The sequence below is a fragment of the Muntiacus reevesi genome, chromosome 3 (assembly GCF_963930625.1).
Source record: "Muntiacus reevesi chromosome 3, mMunRee1.1, whole genome shotgun sequence".
NCBI classification, from domain to species: domain Eukaryota; kingdom Metazoa; phylum Chordata; class Mammalia; order Artiodactyla; family Cervidae; genus Muntiacus; species Muntiacus reevesi.
The window spans coordinates 163,772,434-163,792,585 of record NC_089251.1 but is presented as its reverse complement, the minus strand read 5'-3'; the positions used below and the strand labels follow the sequence as shown (position 1 = coordinate 163,792,585).

General features: G+C 43.5%; 2 long non-coding RNA genes across 3 annotated transcripts in view; one reads left to right on the top strand and one right to left on the bottom strand.

Annotated features, from left to right (window-relative positions):
- Positions 1-2,683, top strand: part of LOC136165096 (uncharacterized) — a 12,985-nt gene extending 10,302 nt beyond the window's left edge. Inside the window, exon 8 of one of the 2 annotated variants that reach the window (XR_010662455.1) lies at positions 1,309-2,683. This is a non-coding gene — a long non-coding RNA (uncharacterized lncRNA). Of the gene's footprint in view, positions 1-784; positions 1,232-1,308 lie in introns of those variants that run through there. The other variant, XR_010662456.1, reaches the window with a different exon arrangement.
- LOC136165097 (uncharacterized) overlaps positions 1-20,108 on the bottom strand; it is a 24,305-nt gene extending 4,197 nt beyond the window's left edge. The window contains exon 1 of the long non-coding RNA XR_010662457.1: positions 19,953-20,108. This is a non-coding gene — a long non-coding RNA (uncharacterized lncRNA). The remainder of the gene's footprint in view (positions 1-19,952) is intronic.
- Positions 20,109-20,152: the final 44 nt, after the last annotated feature.

Here is a 20,152-nt window from a genome sequence, read left to right as displayed (position 1 = left end):
AACTCATGAATCAGTTAAAGGATCAGAATGCTGTTTTGTGTCTGAGTTCCCACTCCACTTCAGAGAACTGAAAATGGAAAACACAGGCAAAGCATCAATTCTGCTGACTGTTCTCTGAAACCTTTCAAATGAATATGTATTTGTGTGTTTAAAAACCATTGTTTAAGGTAAGTATGTGACATTGTATTCTGACTCCAACTTCCTTTTTATTGAAGTATATTTGATTTATAATATTATGTTAATTTCAGGTGTGTAGCAATGTAATTCAGTTACATATACATATGGACACACATATATATATAACTTTTTAGTTATATATATAATTATAGATAATATAATAGATAATATTAACACACCATATTTAATATTATATATAATATATAAATTATATATAGTAGATGTTATTATATAATATATAACATAATAATATATTATATAATAATATATGTGTGATATATAATATATATTTATATTTAGTATATATTATACAATATATATTTATATTATATATTATTATATTGTATTATATTAATTATAATATATAATACATATTTCAGTTATATGTGTATATATATAATTCTTTCCTATTATAGGTTGTCACAAGTTATTGAATATATAGTTCCCTGTGCTATACAGTAGGTCCTTGTTGTTTATCTATTTCATTTATAGTAACATGTATCTGTTAATTCCAAACTCGTAATTTATCCCCCCTCCCAACTTTGTCCTTTGGTAACCATACGTTTTCTTCTATGTCTGTGTGACTCCAACTTTTCAATTTTTTCAGTTCAGTTCAGTTCAGTCGCTCAGTCGTGTCCGACTCTTTGCGACCCCATGGACTGCAGCACGCCAGGCCTCCCTGTCTGTCACCAACTCCTGGAGCTTGCTCAAACTCATGTCCATTGAGCTGGTGATGCCATCCAACCATCTCATCCTCTGTCGTCCCCTTCTCCTGCCTTCAATTCTTTCCCAGCATCAGGGTCTTTCCCAGTGAGTCAGTTCTTCGCATCAGGTGGCCAAAGTACTGGGGTTTCAGCTTCATTTTTTTTAACATATTTATTTATTTGGCTACATCAGGTTTTAGTTGTAGCAAGGGGAATCTTTGCTGTATCACACAGGATCTCTAGTTTGAATGCATGGACTCTCTAATTGCAGCAGGCGGGCTTAGTTGCTCCAAGGCATGTGGGATCTTGGTTCCCCAACCAGAGACAGAACCCAGGTCCCCCTGCATTGCAAGGCACATTCTTAATCACTGGACCACCAAGGAAGTCCCATGACTCCAACTTTTTTTTTTTTACTCCAACTTTTTAGATCATATGCAGTAAGAAGACATTCACCTCTTAGTGCTAAATGAAGAACACATTATCTCTGTGATCACACTTTGGAAGTTGTGTTTAAAGATTCTGGTCTTTGGAACATAATATCCATGTTGTTAAAAACTGGACTTTCCATTGGCCTGCTTTCCTCGCAGGTTCAAGACTAAACTTTTCAAGTTCAAGGTAGAGATTTGTGTTTCTTTTCTTGTTTCCCTGGAACACGATGCCATCCCTCAGTTTTCAGACTGAATTCCAGGGGAGAAATCCTCAGCGACAGGATGGTCTCCAAAACCAGGAGAGAAGAGTCTGCTTTAAACAACTGCCAGGCAAGACAGTGGTGGTCAGGTAGCAGCCTCGCCCCCACCAGCACGAATCTCCCACCCCACCACCACGAACAGTACCAGAAACTCCACACTCCTGCAGCTCAATCCCTGGAGAAGTCAGAAGCCACAAAGAGCTCAGTGGAAGAGGAGGAACACCAGAACAGGGCTGAGAACTTAACCTCCACCAGCTTTCCACCTCTTTCTCCCACTGCAGGCTTGCTAGCTTCCCACAGGTTTGTGCTGAAAGAATGGAGTTCCAACCTTAAACCAGAGTTTTGTAACATAGGCCTGGACACTCAAAGATTGTGCCTGTGTAAGGGAACCCTCCTGCACTATTGGTGGGAATATAAATTGATACAACCTCTCTGGAGTACAATATGCAGGGTCTTTAAAAAACTAAAAATAGAACTACCATATGACCCAGCAGCCCCACTACTGGGCATATACCCCGAGAAAGCCATAATTCAAAAAGACACGTGTACCCCAGTGTTCGCTGTAGCACTATTTACAATAGCCAGGACATGGAAGCAACCTAGATGTCCGTCGACAGATGCATGGATAAAGAAGATGTGGTACAATGGAATACAATGGAATTTTACTCAGCTACAAAGAGGGATGAAATTGGATTGCTTGCAGTGATGTGGATGCACCTAGAGTCTGTCATACAGAGGGAAGTAAGTCAGAAAGAGAAAAACAAATATCATACGGTAATGTATATGTATGGAATCTAGAAAGATGGTACGGATAAGCTTATTTGCAGATCAGGAGTAGAGACCCAGATGTAGAGAATGGATATGTGGACACAGAGAGGGAAGAAAAGGGTGAGACGATTGGGAGAGTAAGACTGACAATATATACACTAACGCATGTAAAATAGATAACTAATGGGAAGCTGCTGTATGCCGTAGGGGGCTTAGCTCATGCTCTGCGATGACCTAGGGGTGACATGAGGGGGTGGAAGGGAGGCTCAAGAGGGAGGGGTTGTATATATACATACAATGATTCACTTCATTGTAGAGCAGAAACTAATACAATATTATAAAGCAATTATACTCCAATAAAGAAGGCGGAGAAAGAGTATGCCTGTGTTCTGACTTAAAGTGATTATATAACTTTTTATTATCTAAGAATTTTTTTTTTAAAAATGGCAATGGGGACAGCATTTTGGTCCAGGGGTAAAGAAAAAAACAAACCTCCCAGGCCAATGTAATGACACAGCTGGGGACAAAAAGAAAGTCACTTTATTACGACATCCTATGAGTCATTGTTACTCAATGTTTTGGTAATACGTCACTGCTACATTGACCAGAAATCCTCCCATGTCTCTGGAGGATCTTTGAGTGACCTGCAGATTTCCAGCACTAATTTGGATATTTTTCCCCATGAGTCATTTTGGTGGGGATTTTAGAGAAGAAACTTTGCTCATGCCAGCATTTTGCCTAAGAGTATCCATCCCCGGGATTTCCCCAGCAGTCTAGCGGTTAAGACTCCACCTTGAAATGCAGGAAGCATGGGTTTGATTCCCTGGTGAGGGAAGTAAGATTCCACATGGTGCAGAGTAAAAAGGAAAAAAAATGACTATCCATCTCCAATCAGCCCAAATGTGACCTTACAATTTAGAAAGGTGGCTCAGATGGTAAAGAATCTTCCTGCAATGCAGGAGACCTGGGTTTTGATCGCTAGGTCTGGAAGATCCCCTGGAGAAGGGAATGGCAAACCACTCCAGTATTCTTGCCTAGATTATTCCATGGACAGAAGAGCCGGGCATGGGATTGCATAGGATTGCAAAGAGTAGGACATGACTGAGTGACTTTCACTTTATGCAAAGTTACAACTTAGATTCTTCTAGACATGTAATGGCTTCCTGAGTTGTTTTCAAACTTTACACCAATTCCTTTAGAAAAGTATTAGTAAGAGTAGCTGCTCTGACAGGCAAGTGCCCACTCCCCCAGGGTTTCCATTATATATTCCAGGGTTCGTGTATACATTCCAGGGTTCGTGTATATATTCTAGGATTCGTGTATATATTCCAGGGTTTGTGTCCCCGGCCTCCTCTCCAATGGTGGGCAGGTGGGAAAGAGAATGAGAAAGGCAGTAACCGGCCCAGCCTGGAAACGTCAGACATCCCCTGCCCACAAACTGTTATCTGGAGTTCTGTCTTGCAACTGCATCTGACTGTAAGAGAAGCCGAACCAAGTAGGTGACTTCCGGGATGAGGAAGAGGAGGAAATGGGCTTGATGAGTATCTAACAGGTGACTGTCACACACACAAATATATATATTAAGGATTCTGGTAATTGTAATAAATGTGAAGATGTCAGTTACGGAACTTCCCTGGTGGTCCCGTGGTTAAGACTTTGCCTTCCCATGTAGGGGACACGGGTTCGATCCCTGGTCAAGGAGGTAAGATCCTACATGCCTTGCAACCAAGAAACCAAATCATAAAATAGAAGCAATAATGTAACAAATCCAATAAAGACTTTAAAAACATATATTTGATAGATAAAAGGGATGTCAAGTAATAGTCATATGATACCAAGAAATATGATACTTCTACTAGTCACATTCTAAAGATTTGAGAAGTGCAACCAATGCACACTTCAGTTGAATGCCTACATTAGCCAATTGTTATGATCAAGGTTTGATCAAAGACAAACGGCACATCACAGATTGAACCTTTGAAATTCAAAAATACGAAGTTTTATTAAAAATAAATAAAATTATCCTGTTACTAAGACAATCAGGACTTCCCTGGTGGTACAGTGGGTAAGGATCCGCCTGCCAACACAGGGGACGCCAGTTCGATCCCTGGTCCGGGAAGATTCCACATGCCTCGGAGCAACTAAGCCTGCGAGTCACAGCTACTAGGTCTCTGCTCTAGAGCTCGTGCTCAGAAGCAAGAGGAGACATCACAAGAAAGAGCAGCCCCGCTCACCGAAACTAGAGAAAAGCCCACACGGCAACGAAGACCCAGTGCAGCCAAAAATAAATGAATAAATCTTAAAAAAAAAAAAAAGGAATATTAAGTATTAAGTAGGTAACTTTAGGAAGACAATTATATCCTCTTGAGTCACTAAATGTTTATATGAATTTAAGCAATGATAGTAAATAAGGGAGATGTATTTAGCTCCTTTAACATTCTTATATAATGAATATATGTTTATACAACTGCCTGATAAAATTTCAGTGAACACAGAACCTAGGAAGATTGTCACCCCATGACATAGTTAGGCACTCGCTAGAGTTTGAAATTAATCTGAAAAACACGCCTTAGTAATATGACAAATGTTGTTACCGCGGTTGGATATGGTGGTAACCTAAGCTTTTACACAATCACTCCTCCAGCACAATGTCGAGGATGGCCCAGATGACCCTGAAGACAGCCCTTGACTCCAGTTTTCCAAAGGCCAAGGCTGAAGCCAAGTACACAGGGGAGTGTAGATAAATACCTAGGTCAAAGTCATACCATGGTTTATCCTTTAAAAACTTATATTCTTGCCTCTTTCTAATGCCTTCTAGTAAGATTCCTATACGGAACAAGCACATGGATCTGCTGGCTTTGATCCTGTATGTATTGCTCATTCACTGTTTCCAGTGTCGGAGGCCTGCAAACACTTCTTACCCTCACCTGTCCCTTCATCTAGAGGCGTGTCCCCTTCTCAGCATCGGGACTTCTGCCTGGGCCCTACTTGGATGTAACCAGCGGGTACCACCACGTGTCTCCCCCTCATCCCTGCATCACTGCTGAGCGCTGCTCCTAGAATGGGCCTCTGACAACACTTGTTCATCTAAACATGTCTCAGTTTCCTGTGCTTTCTGGACATGGCCTTGGACAGCCTAGTGTTCCTCATTGAGAAAGACTCTGGGGGACCTCCCTGGCGGTCCAGTGGCTAAGAATCTGGCTGCTAATGCAGCGGACATGGGTTCGATCCCTGGCCTGGGAAGATCCCACACGCCACGGAGCAACTAAGCCTGTGCCCCACAACCACTGAGCCTGCGCTCCGTCCTCCACAACAAGAGAAGCCGCTGCAATGAGAAGCCCACGCACCGCAACTAGAGAAAGCCTGCATGCAGCAGCCAGCACCCAGTGCAACCAAAAATCAAATAAATAAGTAAATAGTCAAAAATAAAAAAAGGCCTGGGGCTGCTGCAGCCCCTTTTACCTTGCCTCTTACCCAAACCTACTGTCACTACCATGTGGCTATTCTTCCAGTGGGACAGAAGCACGACTCAAACTTACTGGATTGTTTGGCTATATTCAGCGTTTATTTCCTAAGGAACAAAAAGAAAACCTTCCTCTATATTTAAGGTTTCTCCTACTGAGAGGGAGGCTTCTTATTCACCTCAAGGGTTTACAGGCAGAAAGTAAGGAATTTCCAAGTTGGGGATACTTCATCATAATATCCGCCTGATGAAGTGAAACATCCAACAAAGGTCCGTCTAGCCAAGGCTATGGTTTTTCCAGTAGTCATGTATGGATGTGAGAGTTGGACTATAAAGAAGGCTGAGCACCGAAGAATTGATGCTTTTGAACTGTGGTGTTGGAGGAGACTCTTGAGAGTCCCTTGGATTGCAAGGAGATCCAACCAGTCCATCTTAAAGGAAACCAGTCCTGAATGTTCATTGGAAGAACTGATGCTGAAGCTGAAATACCAATACTTTGGCCACCTGATGCGAAGAACTGACTCATCTGAAAAGTCCCTGATGCTGGGAAAGATTGAAGGCGGGAGGAGAAGGGGGTGACAGAGGATGAGATGGTGGGATGGCATCACCGATTCAATGGACATAAGTTTGAGTAAACTCCAGGAGTTGGTGATGGACAGGGAGGCCTGGCATGCTGCGGTTCATGGGGTCGTAAAGAGTCGGACATGACTGAGTGACTGAACTGAACTGAGTCACGTGCTTTGCAGTAGCTGGGCCATTACTTTGCTGATGGTTTCTATTTTTGCATATGTCCCTAACGGAAGCCTGTTGCATAGGTTTGGGTGGACTCTGAAATCACCTTAAACTCATCCAAGCTGATAACCCTTCGATATTGGTGCTAATTATTGAAATTCTGTGCCTCAGTTGTCCCACCTGTCAAATGGGAGAAACACAAGCCCTTACCTCGCTAGATGTCTGGTTGTGAGGAATAAAGAAACAACATGTGGAAACATCCAGCAAAGCATTACGAACAGTTTCCCACCTCTCTTTCTGCCTATACCCTCCCCTCACCCCTGTATTTTTCTTCTCTCCAGAAACCCAGCCAGACCTTGAGCTCCTCTGAGTCCCCCACTGGGTGATAAGTCCCATACAGACTTTCCCCATCCCAAGAGGAATGAGCCTGGCTTTGCACTGGAACATTCTAGCACATTCCATCTGGGCTTCAACAGTCCCTTCTTCTGACTGCACAGCCCCACCTGCCCCGCCCTAGTTGGGCCTGGGTAGTGATTTGACCTTGACTTGGCTTTGACCAAAGGGCTTGGAGGCACAGTATTTCCATTTTTGCTTTTGGTTCCTCACTAGGTGGTGCTCTTTCCCAGAAAACTCAAGCATTTCCTGTTCTGCAATCTGTTGAAAAGCTGTACCAGATGAGGGATTCCAGAGCCCAGGTGGTGGGGTAATCCAGCCCTGGTGTGGCTCCAATTAACCACATCCAGGCTCATCGGGGTTCAGATCAGAAGCCCGTGCAGGAGTGAATGGAGGAGAGAGTGGTTGCTGTCTGAAGGGTCTCTGTCTTGCTGGGCTGCCCCTTCCCAGGTCCTGGTTATAGGGAACAGGCTTTTGTTGGGGTCTGGGGAGGCATGTTTTGTCTATATTTTCCAGAGTGCCTGCTTCTGGGGTTTATGTGTGTTTGTGTGTACTCAGTCAAGTCTCACTCTTTGCGACCCCATGGACTGTAGCTCACCAGACTCCTCTACCCAAAGGGATTCTCCAGGCAAGAATATTGGTGTGGGTTGCCATTTCCTTCTCCAGGGGAATCTTCCTGACCCAGGGATCAAAATTGCATCTCTTGCATCTCCTGCGTTGACAGGTGGATTCTTTACCACCAGCGCCACCTGGAAAGCCCCTGGGGTTTATGCTGCTGCTGCTAAATCACTTCAGTCGTGTCTGACTCTGTGAGACCCCTGGGGTTTATGAAGCCAAAGCAAAGTCAAGGGTCCTGAGATCCCCAGCCAGTGTGCTTGGCTGTGGTTTTGCACGCAACGTCTGGGATTTTTAGTTGTGCTTAGCGCGAGTAGCATGGAAAGGTATGTCTACTCCATTTCCCCAGGGGTGGAATTCTCCTGGAATTGCACTAGTGAGACCAAGTCTCCCGAAAACTGACTTGTCTTGCTGAGTTCATGATTAACCTCTACCCAGACCCTGATTGCCTTGCTTGTCTCTTCTGCCCTCAATTCCTTTCTTGTCTCCTCTAATCTCAAGCCTGTGCTGACCGAACACTAATGAACCAGAGTCAGATGGCTGAGATGGTTGTGTCGATGACGTTGTTAAAGTAGCAGCGTATCTGCTGTTGTAGATCTCGTCGCTGATGGACACACTCGGGTGGTCTCTCTGGAGCAAGGTAAGTTCACAGACCCTGGAGCCAGGGACCACCTGGCCAGAGAATGGAGACATTCTGATCTCCAAAACCACGATTTAGAAATGTCACAAGAGGGACTTTCCTGGTGTTCCAGTGGTTAGGATTCCACCCTTCCAGCCCAAGGGGTGCAGGGTCCATCCCAGGTCAGGGGGCTAAGATCCCACATGCCTCGCAGTGTGACCAAAAAAAGAGAGAGAGAGAGAGAGAGAGAAATGTCACAAGACGATGATTATTCCCGGTTTCTTTGTTTTTTTCATTTAAAACACCCCTAACTCAAAGACCAAGATGGAGTGGATCTGAGGCTTGTCTCCGACTCCCTTGCCTGATTCCCTGCAAATTAACCCTTACGTTGCTGCAAACACCCTCTGTTAGAGTTTGGCTTTCTGCACTGTGGCCACACGAACCCCTGCTCAATTATATTAGAAAAGCAAGATGGTTTTGATGGGTGGCTGGGAATCAACTAGGAGAAAAGATGAACGTCTGGACTTGACTGGCAGAGACAGATGAGTGGGATGCAGGAAAATAGTTCGGAGGTTAATAAAGGCAGGAAAGAGCAATGAAAATAAATCTGACATTGATCCTAACAGACCTCAGTAGCAGGTGGTCAGCACGGTCAGTATTAGAACAACTGCCCAGAACCCAGCACGTTTCTCTTGACAGAAGAACAGACTGGCGATTTGTCTTGGGAAATCAGGCATATGGTTTCCATTGGACTGTCTCCTGAACTAGTAGGTCTTTAATATAAAAAGGAAATGAAGCTTTCCTTTTTAAAAATTGGGGTTCTGTGGTAGCTCAGTTGGTAAAGAATCTTAGAAGAGGTTTCACTGAGTGTTTGACCCAACAGAATTTATCTATTGCTCCAATAGGTTAAACCCAGTTGGTGAGACTAAACAGAATAGTATTTTGAAAAGCTCTGGAAATAAGGTTCTCCAAGCCTCTTTTATTTTTAATGGACTGAGGTCTGTGTAAGTTTGATTTTTTTGAAAGTGAATAATGGGATTTAAATATCTGTTTTACCACACTACTAAATAATGAGGACTTGTAGTCATAACGGGCTGTCAAAACAATAATAATAAAGCAAAATGCCACAGGAAGGTCAGTTATTTTGATGTGTGGGCAAAGAAAACACAGTTCATATCTTAAGACTTTGAATGGTCAGCTCTCTGCAGGTGAATTCCTTTATCATATTATATATATTATACATACACATAAAGGAATTACTATATACATATATGTATGTATATACATATACACACATACATATGTGAGTATGAGAAAAACTTACTTTGTTGGTAACTTTCCATTTTCTTTAACGTGTTTATCATGCAAATACCCTTTTTCTCTGTGTAAGTCAGCGTGTGTTTTGCAATGGGTAACAGGAATCCTGACGGACGGCGGTTTAAAATATTAAGGACATTTTTATTTTACTTCATGAAAAGCCCGTCAGCTGGCAGTCCCTGGTTTAGTTTGGAAGCTTACCAAACTAAGATCCAGGGACTTTCCGATCTCTGTTTTCCCGCTTGGCCCTCAGGGTCAGGGTCATAAGACGGTTTCTACAGAGGCGAGCATCGCAGCCTGTCCCAGCCGGTAACAAGGAGGAAGCTGGTGTGGGGCGGGAGTTGGGGGGACGGACACTTTTCCTCCTCAGACACGTCTCTCTTGTCAGAAGGCAAAGTCCTTCTCAGAAGCCCCAGAAGACATCCTCTGGTCCTGGCCAGGACTGGTCAACTGGCCACGTCTGCCTGCAGGACGACTGGTGTCACTGTTTTGTAAAGACCACGATGCCCACAACTGACTGGGGTTCTTAGCGGGGGCGCCCTGCTCCTCTGGAGGTACTGGAAATACAGAAGGGGCACTGCTGGTTGTCACAGAAAAAAAAAAAGAGGTGCTACTGGCATGTCGTGGATTAGTTTAAGGATGCTAAATGTTCTAAAACACACAGAACCCTTCTACACACAGAACATGATTTGTCTTAACGCAAAATACCAATAGCAGTGCTATTAAGAAACACTGGGCTCATACCAACGATCATTCACCCCATGGGCTGAAGATATCACGACTCGAACACAATCTGGGGGCCAAGAGCAAGAAGGAGAACACGGCTCCCAGCAGAGGTGCCCTGGTACCCTGCTGGGGGTCGGGAGGAGGGTGCTTAATCGTGCTGGCAAGTTGAATCCTTTTCAGAAAGTACGGTTACTTACAACAAATGGAGAGCAAGACAGGGAAATCAACTCCAAGGGTCGCCTTTATTTTTCCTAATGAAGAGATTTCCCCATGATTGGACAAGCCTGTTTCCAAGAACAAGTGAGTCTGAGTTCCCCCCACCTCTAATATCTCTGCACCTTGCTCTCACCAAGGATTCAGAATGACTAAAACCCAACTGTATAGCCACTATTTGGAAGATAAAATCTGCTTTGAAGACTGTGTACCTAGTACAATAGCAGCAGGTATCTAATAAATATTTCTTGGGTATATGACAAAATAAAGTGAAAGTGTTAGTCGCTCAGTCGTGTCCAACTCTTTGCGACCCTGTGGACTGTAGTCCACCAGGCTCCTCTGTCCAGTGAAATTCTCCAGGCAAGGATACTGGAGTGCGTTGCCATTTCTTTCTGCAGGGGATCTTCCCAACCCAGGGATCAGAACCTGGACCTCTTGCATTGCAGGCAGATTCTTTACCATCTAAGCCACTAGGGAAGCCCTATATGACAAATATGTTGGTTCAAATCAATACAAGGAAGCAAAGCCCAGAAAAGCACTCAGTCTTACGTTCAGGGAGATAGATACAGTGAAACAGAATTTGAGAAATTGTACTAGTAAAAAATATGATAGAAACCTAATTATAATATATATACATGTATTAGAATACCAGCAGAGTTCTTTGTGGTCTGCAAAGACAATGAAGACTTAATATCATTAGCTTTAATGGTGGTTACAAAATGTGTTAACTAAGATGAAGGATTAGATTGGGTTGGCATATTTCAATGCAGCTCACAGAAAAATTGTAAGAAAGTCAATGTAGAACCCGCTAGCTTAGAAAATTCATCTACAAAGCTTGGTTTAGCTCCTCTATGTGTAAAACCACAAACCTCTATATTTGAGCACACAATTAGTTAAAGTAAATAATGTGTTTTAAGCTAATTGCTAGTGAGGAATGGCAGATAACCTGGTAAGGAGCAGAAAGACCACTGAAGACAGAAAGGATGGACGAAGCTAAGGAACTGACTGACAGAAGAGCACCCGATATGCTCGTGGTGAAGGTCACATGAGCTCTGAGTTCAGGAGCGCTTCTGTGAATTGCTGCTGCTACTTCTCCAAGGACTAATTCTGCCCAACTCCAGTCCCTAAACTTCTTGGGTGCCAAAGATAAAAAGGCAAACTTACTGCAAATATCTTTTTCCATATATATTTTTTAAAATATTGATTGATTTACTTGGCTGCACCCGGTCTCAGCTGCAGTGGGAGGGATCTTTTATTTGAAGCAAGTGGCCCGTGGGATCCAGTTCCCTGACCAGGGATGGAACCCTGGCCACATGCATTGGGACTGCAGAGTCTTAGCTACTGGACCACCAGGGAAGTCCCACAAATACCTTTTCCTTTTCTTCTTCTGGTTTCCCTATTAATACTTTATTTGGTGGCTCCTAAATCAAAGTAGGAGGGTTCTAGGTTATGGGCTGAGTAGCAGGCTGATGGGAAAGAAGTGACCACTTTACTTAAAGCAATCTAAATCAATCACATGTGCCATTTAAAATGATATTATGTAAGTAACTTTCTTCATGGGCTTCCCTTGTGGCTCAGCTGGTAAAGAATCCAGCTGCAACCTGGGAGACCTGGGTTCAATCCTTGGGTTGGGAAGATCTGCTGGAGAAGGGAAAGGCTATCCATGCCAATATTCTGACCTGGAGAATTCCATGGACTGGATAGTCCATAGGGTCGCAAAGAGTCAGACACGACTGAGCGACTTTCTCTCACTCACTCAACTTTCTTCATTCTTTTGACATCTCATTTGAAATTGCAGCTTGAAGCTGGCTGCATATTGACACTGCACTAGGTTTAACTCGGGTGCTCAATAAAAATTTATTGTTTATAGTTTCACAAAGTTTTTTGGGGGGAATAATTAATTTGGTAGCACCGTTAAACCTGCACTACTACTATTGTTTCTCTAGTATTTACTGTAGATTGGAGGTTGTCCCACCATTTCAGATTCAGAATTTGACCAGTTCAGATGGTGACCACCAGGTGGCACCACTATACAAGCATCTTCCCTTTGCAACTAGATCACCTGTGGGGTGATCCTTCGGTGCCACATGAATACTCCCATTTCCCAGCAATCTGGCGGCTAAAGGCTTTATTTTCGTTTAATATCTTACAGTTTTATCTGTCAATTATATCTCATTAAGGCTAAGGGTGGGAGGAAACTTTTCAACTGGTTTTAAAGACACAAGATTCAAATTCTTATTCCATGAATGCAAGTACTTTACCTTCACAAAAATTTAAAATTTATTTTTTCCTGGGACCTCCTTAGTGGTTCAGTGGTTAAGACTCTGCACTTCCACTGTGGGGGGCACGGGCTCAATCCCTGGTCAGGGAATTAAGATCCTGCATGCTACTTGGCATGACCAAAAAAACTTTCTTAATTTGGACCTTTCTTTTTTTTTTTTTGTTTCACTGGGTCTTCATTGCTTTGTGTGGGCTCTTCACTGTGGTTCCCAGACCTCCAGCTGTGGCACACAGGCTTAGCTGCTTTGCAACCAAGGGATCTTAGTTTCCTGACCAGGGATCAGACCTGCATCTTCTGCATTGGCAGGTAGATTCTTAACCACTGGACCACCAGGGAAGTCTCGGATCCTGCTGTTCTTGGTCTAGACTTTAAGAGATACCACCAAAGTAACACAAGAAAAGATTGCTTTAATGATGTGCACTTTCATTCAATCAACAAAAGGACACCTGAGCATCAACAATGCATGAGGCCCTGACCTGGGCACTTGCGCTCTAACTTCACAGCAGAAATGGTCCCCTGTTTAGAGTGGGAATGTACCTGCCTCGTCTGACTGAAATACGGCCAGGAATTAGCCATGATTTGCAGAGGGAAGTCCTGTCAACACATAAAGGTTTTAGTCCATTGATAATCCTTCCTGAATCAATTGTTTCTTTAACACTTATTTTTAAAAATTTATTTATTTGGCTATGCCAGGTCTTAGTTGTGGCATGTGGGATCCAGTTTCCCGACCAGGGGTGGAACCTGAGCCCCCTGCATCGGGAGTGAAAAATCCTAGCCACTAGACCACCAGGGAAGTCCCCAATGATTTCTTTATTGCATTAACAGTTATCTTCTAACTACCTCATTTATTCTGTATTTATTTGCTAGTACCCTATTGTAAGGAAGAGTTTTTTTTCTCATCCACCCAGAGTTAATCACACTATTCCTTTTTTTTTAAAAAAAAAAAAGGCAGGGCAAATACTATTTTTACTTTTAACAACTAATTTTCATAAGAAGCTGGTGTAAGTCATTTCCAATGATGGAAAACCAGCCCCGACCCCCTGTGTCTCTTATCAAGTGTAACTGCAGAGTCATAGATTTTTATCTGTTCAGTACTTACAATCAATTCTAGTCATTTTATTTTAATGTTCATTCATTCATCTGGTTACATAGGGTCTTGGGTGCAGCAGGCAGGATCTTTGTTCGCCCTTCATCACGGTATAAGGGATCTTCAGTTGTGGCATGTGGGCTCTAGTTCCTTGACCCGGGATCTAAACTGGGTCCCCCAGCAGAGTCTTAGCCCCTGGACCACCAGAGAAGTCTCCGTAGTCTTCTTCTGATGCTAAAATTTGCCTTAAATTTGGCCTGTGGGAGATCCTTCAAGTTAGTTCTGATGTCTTTTAAAAATTTACTTCTGAAGACTGAACATACCAAAGCACAGGGCCAGACCAAATATGAAAAAAGAAATTCTGACCCACAACCTGCAGCAGCCTGCCCAGGAAACCAATCCCCTTATCTCTGATAACCAGCCCCAGAAGCCAGCCTGCTGTAAGTCACAGTTGGAAGAAGTAAGGCTGCTATCACAAGTAACAATCCAGGAAGGTAAATAATAATGTATGACAATCAGCTCAAAATGGCCCTGACCTAATTAAAAACTGACAGCTTCTCTAATTTTTGTCCCCACTTCCAACTTAGAACCAACCACAGAAAGCCAAATAAGCACCCCTAAACAATCATACAGGTAACCCTGCTTCCGGATACCTGCTTCTAGCCTCTCTGTGCCAACAGCCTCCAGCAGGGCATGCTGCTGCTGCTGCTGCTAAGTCGCTTCAGTCGTGTCTGACTCTGTGCGACCCCATAGACGGCAGCCCACCAGGCTCCCCCATCCCTGGGATTCTCCAGGCAAGAACAGTGGAGTGGGTTGCCATTTCCTACTCTAACACATGAAAGTGAAAAGTGAAAATGAAGTCGTTCAGTCGTGTCTTACTCTTAGCGACCCCATGGATTGCAGCCTACCATGCTCCTCCGTCCATGGGATTTTCCAGGCAAGAGTACTGGAGTGGGTTGCCATTGCCTTCTTCCCAGCAAGGCATACCTGAAGCCATTCTTTTTTTTTTTTTTTTTTTTTTTTTTTTTTTTTTTTTGCATTTTAATATTATTTTATTAGTTGGAGGCCAATCACTTTACAACATTTCAGTGGGTTTTGTCATACATTGACATGAATCAGCCATATAGTTACATGTATTCCCCATCCCGATCCCCCCTCCCACCTCCCTCCCCACCCGACTCCTCAGGGTCCTCCCAGTGCACCAGGCCCGAGCACCTGACTCATGTATCCCACCTGGGCTGGTGGTCCGTTTCACCATAGATAATATACACGCTGTTCTTTCAAAACATCCCACCCTCACGTTCTCCCCCAGAGTTCAAAAGTCTGTTCTGTATTTCTGTGTCTCTTTTTCTGTTTTGCATATAGGGTTATCGCCACCATCTATCTAAATTCCGTATATATGTGTTAGTATACTGTAATGTTCTTTATCTTTCTGACTTACTTCACTCTGTATAATGGGCTCCAGTTTCATCCATCTCATTAGAACTGATTCAAATGAATTCTTTTTAACGGCTGAGTAATATTCCATGGTGTATATGTACCACAGCTTCCTTATCCATTCATCTGCTGATGGGCATCTAGGTTGCTTCCATGTCCTGGCTATTATAAACAGTGCTGCGATGAACATTGGGGTGCACGTGTCTCTTTCAGATCTGGTTTCCTCAGTGTGTATGCCCAGAAGTGGTATTGCTGGGTCATATGGCAGTTCTATTTCCAGTTTTTTAAGAAATCTCCACACTGTTTTCCATAGTGGCTGTACTAGTTTGCATTCCCACCAACAGTGTAAGAGGGTTCCCTTTTCTCCACACCCTCTCCAGCATTTATTGCTTGTAGACTTTTGGATAGCAGCCATCCTGACTGGCGTGTAATGGTACCTCATTGTGGTTTTGATTTGCATTTCTCTGATGATGAGTGATGTTGAGCATCTTTTCATGTGTTTGTTAGCCATCTGTATGTCTTCTTTGGAGAAATGTCTGTTTAGTTCTTTGGCCCATTTTTTGATTGGGTCGTTTATTTTTCTGGAATTGAGCTTCAGGAGTTGCTTGTATATTTTTGAGATTAATCCTTTGTCTGTTTCCTCATTTGTTATTATTTTCTCCCAATCTGAGGGCTGTCTTTTCACCTTACTTATAGTTTCCTTTGTTGTGCAAAAGCTTTTAATTTTCATTAAGTCCCATTTGTTTATTTTTGCTTTTATTTCCAATATTCTGGGAGGTGGGTCATAGAAGATCTTGCTGTGATTTATGTCGGAGAGTGTTTTGCCTATGTTCTCCTCTAGGAGTTTTATAGTTTCTGGTCTTACATTTAGATCTTTAATCCATTTTGAGTTTATTTTTGTGTATGGTGTTAGGAAGTGTTCTAGTTTCATTCTTTTACAAGTGGTTAACCAGTTTTCCCAGCACCACTTGTTAAAGAGATTGTCTTTTTTCCATTGTATATCCTTGCCTCCTTTGTCAAAGATAAGCTGTCCATAGGTTCGTGGATTTATCTCTGGGCTTTCTATTCTGTTCCATTGATCTATATTTCTGTCTTTGTGCCAGTACCATACTGTCTTGATGACTGTTGAAGCCATTCTTTCTTTCCACTATGAAGACCTCCCACTCCTCTGCCTGCCTCTGCCAAAATGCAAGAGGCAATGACTTGAGTCTGACTCTGAAGAAATAAGACTTTGCTTTTCTCATTTGGCTGGTCTTCATTTATTTCCACACATTGCTGAAGTACAATTTACAAACACATGATAAAATTTATATCAGGTATCGTTTACATTAAGTGCACCCATTTTAGTTGTACGGTTGGATGAATATTGACAAACCTATATACTTAGCTGTGTGTGCACGCTCAGTCACTCAGTCGGATCTGACTCTTTTCGACCCCATGGACTGTAGCCTGCTAGGCTCTCCTGTGCTTGGAATTTTTCCAGGCAAGAATACTGGAATGGGTTGCCATTTCCTTCTCTGGGGGATCTTCCCAACCCAGGGATCAAACTTGCATCTCCTTCGTCTCCTGTATCACAGGCAGATTCTTTACCACTGTGCCACCAGGGAAGCCCTATATATTGAATTATCACCACTGTAATCATGATTTAGAATATGTTCATCACCCCCAGAACTCCCCCATCTTCCTTTCCAACCAATTCCTGCTCTGTTCCACTCTGAGCCAAGCAAGGATTTGACTTCTATCCCTATCAATTAGTTTTGCCTGTTCTCCTAAGTCCTGTCGACAGATCTTTATTAGCCTAAGCAACACCTTTACTAAACAACACCTTTTCATTCATTCATTAACGTAATGTCTCATTCATCTTGCACTTCCCCTGCGCCACAACAGGCGTCAGCCAATTCTCCAAGGAACTCTGGTTCTATTTAGTGGGAATGGAATTTGGAAACCATGAGGGGAAGTTCCCTCACCGTTACTCTAAGGTGGCCAGTCACTGTGCTCACCTGGGACACGTCTGGTTTTAACACAAAGTGCAACATCTTGGCAAATCCCCTCAGTCTCTGGGAAACTGGGACAACTTGTCATGGCCCAGTGCTCCTAGGCCCTTTTGGGGCACAAAACTAGTAAATCTATTTTTTAAATCATGTGCTCAAATGGATACATCCAATTTAAATATATGTGCTGTGTGTGTTTACTGTGTTCAGTCACTAAGTCGTGTCCAGTTCTTTGTGACCCCATGGACTGTAGTCTGTTAGGCTCCTCTGTGGGAGGAGAGAATCCCTCATGGGATTCTCCAGGCCAGAATACTGGAGTGGGCTGACCATTCCCTCCTCCAGGGGATCTTCCCAACCCAGGAATCGAACCTGAGTCTCCTGCATTGTAGGTGGATGGGTCTCCTGCATTGTAGGTAGATTCACTACCATTGAGCCACCAGGTAAGACCCTTACAGGTTTTTTCTGAGCTTCTTTGATCTTACATTTGTATCTTATTTTCTCTTACAAAGTCTTATACATGAAAACATTAAAATGTTTATATCACCCAATATACATAGCTTCAAAATCACAGAAACAATATTACCATTAATTATAAACATCTGATTGAAATTGAAGATTCTTTTGTAGTTTTTTTTCTCATCCTAAGCCATCCCACCAAGATAATTCTCTTAAAGTACTGTGTCCAAAACACCTGTGGAATTCTCTTCTCCATGTAACACAGTTATATGTTACATTAACATAGTTACATTACCAATGTGACTTAGAGTTAAGCTTATTTTAGTGTGCTATAAACTTCGAGTTTACTTTTTAATGTTTATGGGCCAACTTCCAATTTTTCAAGTAGCCTGGGACATATTTCAAGGTAACAGATATCATCCTCATTCTGTTTTTCTGGCAGCATTGTATTCCATGGTATGGATATATCATGTCTAACCAGTTCCCTATTAATGGACATGTTATTTCCAAACTTTTGTGATGACGCTGTCACAAGTAACCTTGTCCACATGTTGTTTCTGTATGTGAAGGTGTATTTTCAGAATAAAGTTAGGGTTAGACTTTGAACTGCAAGACCTAAGAATGAGTGTATACATAATTATGGCACTCCATAGGGCTTGAATCATTTCCCCATTCCCACCTGAAAACTTATAAGGAGTATTTCTCCATAGCCTTGTCACTTCAGTGTGCATTTCCATTACAAGTGAGCATGAACAGTCTTTTCTGTTTACCAGTCATTGCTGTTTTTCTGAGTGGAATGTCTACTCAGGTCCTTGCCCGTTTTTCTCTTCAAATTTTGGTCTTTGACCATCTAGAGTATACTTTGTTGTCATTCAGTTGCTAAGTTGTGTCCTACGCTTTACAACCCCATGGACGGCAGCACACCAGGCTTCCCTGTCCTTCACCATCTCCTGAAGTTTGCTCAAACTCATGTCCGTTGAGTCAGTGATGCCATCCAACTGTCTCACCCTCTGTTGTCCCCTTCTCCTCCTGCCCTCAATCATTCCCAGACACAGGGTCTTTTCCAAAGTGGTGGCCAAAATACTGGAGCTTCAATTATCAGTCCTTCCAATGAATATTCGGTTGATTCCTTGTAGGATTTACTGGTTTGATCTCCTTACTGTATAAGGGGCTCTTAAGAGACTTCTCCAGCACCACAATTCGAAAGCAGCTAAGCGTATACTGTACTCTTATCCTTATAGATCACCTCATTCTAGAACACCTCCTTTGGGGATAAACGGTTTTGGTAAAGCTGGATAAGGGGAGCCCAATGGAGAGACTATCTGACCTCTCTAGTAAGTGCAAGAGTCTAACATCCGCCAGGCAACACCATGGTTCTGTGATAGTCCAGATGGTCGCGTAAGGGAGGGTATCTGAATTAAAACTTGTATTATAGGGCTCCTTAGGGGCCATTTATTGGCTCTCATCCCTTATTCAACTATCTTGTACGACGACAGGCGAGGCCGGTGACTTAAATGCAGCGTCTCTGGATCAAAAGGACCCCCACCGTGCCCTGATATAGATAATACCTTAACGTTTCAGACAGTGAGCCTGTTGCTAGGCCTAGAATGAAGTGGACTTTGTAGTCTCTTGCAGTGAGGGAGAGTGTATTTTATCCAAGGAGGGGACAGAAAAACGTGTGACTAGAGGGTAGAGTCGGACAAGGCAATGGCACCCCACTCAGGTTCTCTTGCCTGGAAAATCCCATGGACGGAGGAGTCTGGTAGGCTGCAGTCCATGGGGTCGCTAAGAATCGGACATGACTGAGCGACTTCACTTTCACTTTTTACTTTCATGCATTGAAGAAGGCAATGGCAACCCACTCCAGTGTTCTTGCCTGGAGAATCCCAGGGACGGGGGAGTCTGGTGGGCTGCCGTCTATGGGGTCGCACAGAGTCGGACACGACTGAAGCGACTTAGCAGCAGCAACAGAGGGTAGAGTAAGCCATGGAAAATTACATTGTTACTATTGCTCGCCATTCATGGAAAGATACTTTCTGAAACAAATCAAACGAGACAAAAGGAACTCAGGAGGTTCGCCCTCCCCTGGCTTTTGAGTTAGCAAGGTGCCCCTAGAGCAGCTGACAGAGGTACAACCTCCACCTGCCAGACAATAGTTCCCGGGTTTCGCCTCGAGATTTCAAGGAGCGGTCGAACCAAGCGTCCACTTCCCGACGGAAGAGAGGGCATCGGTTTGTAAATTATCAAAACCTAGAACTGCGACGCTTCGCGAAGTCTCGACTGACCGCACTCATCGCCTAAGGCCGTCCTCAGGAGACGTGCACCTGGCCCGCCAGCGCGCGGAAGCATCACCGCTGGGCGCTGCACCAAAGGACAGCCAATCACGCACCGCCTTTGCCCAGATTCCTCCGCCGGAGGCCGCGCCGCAGCCGCAGGTGGCCCGGCGAGCGCGTCCACCACCAGCGCCGCCAATCGCGACCCCCGC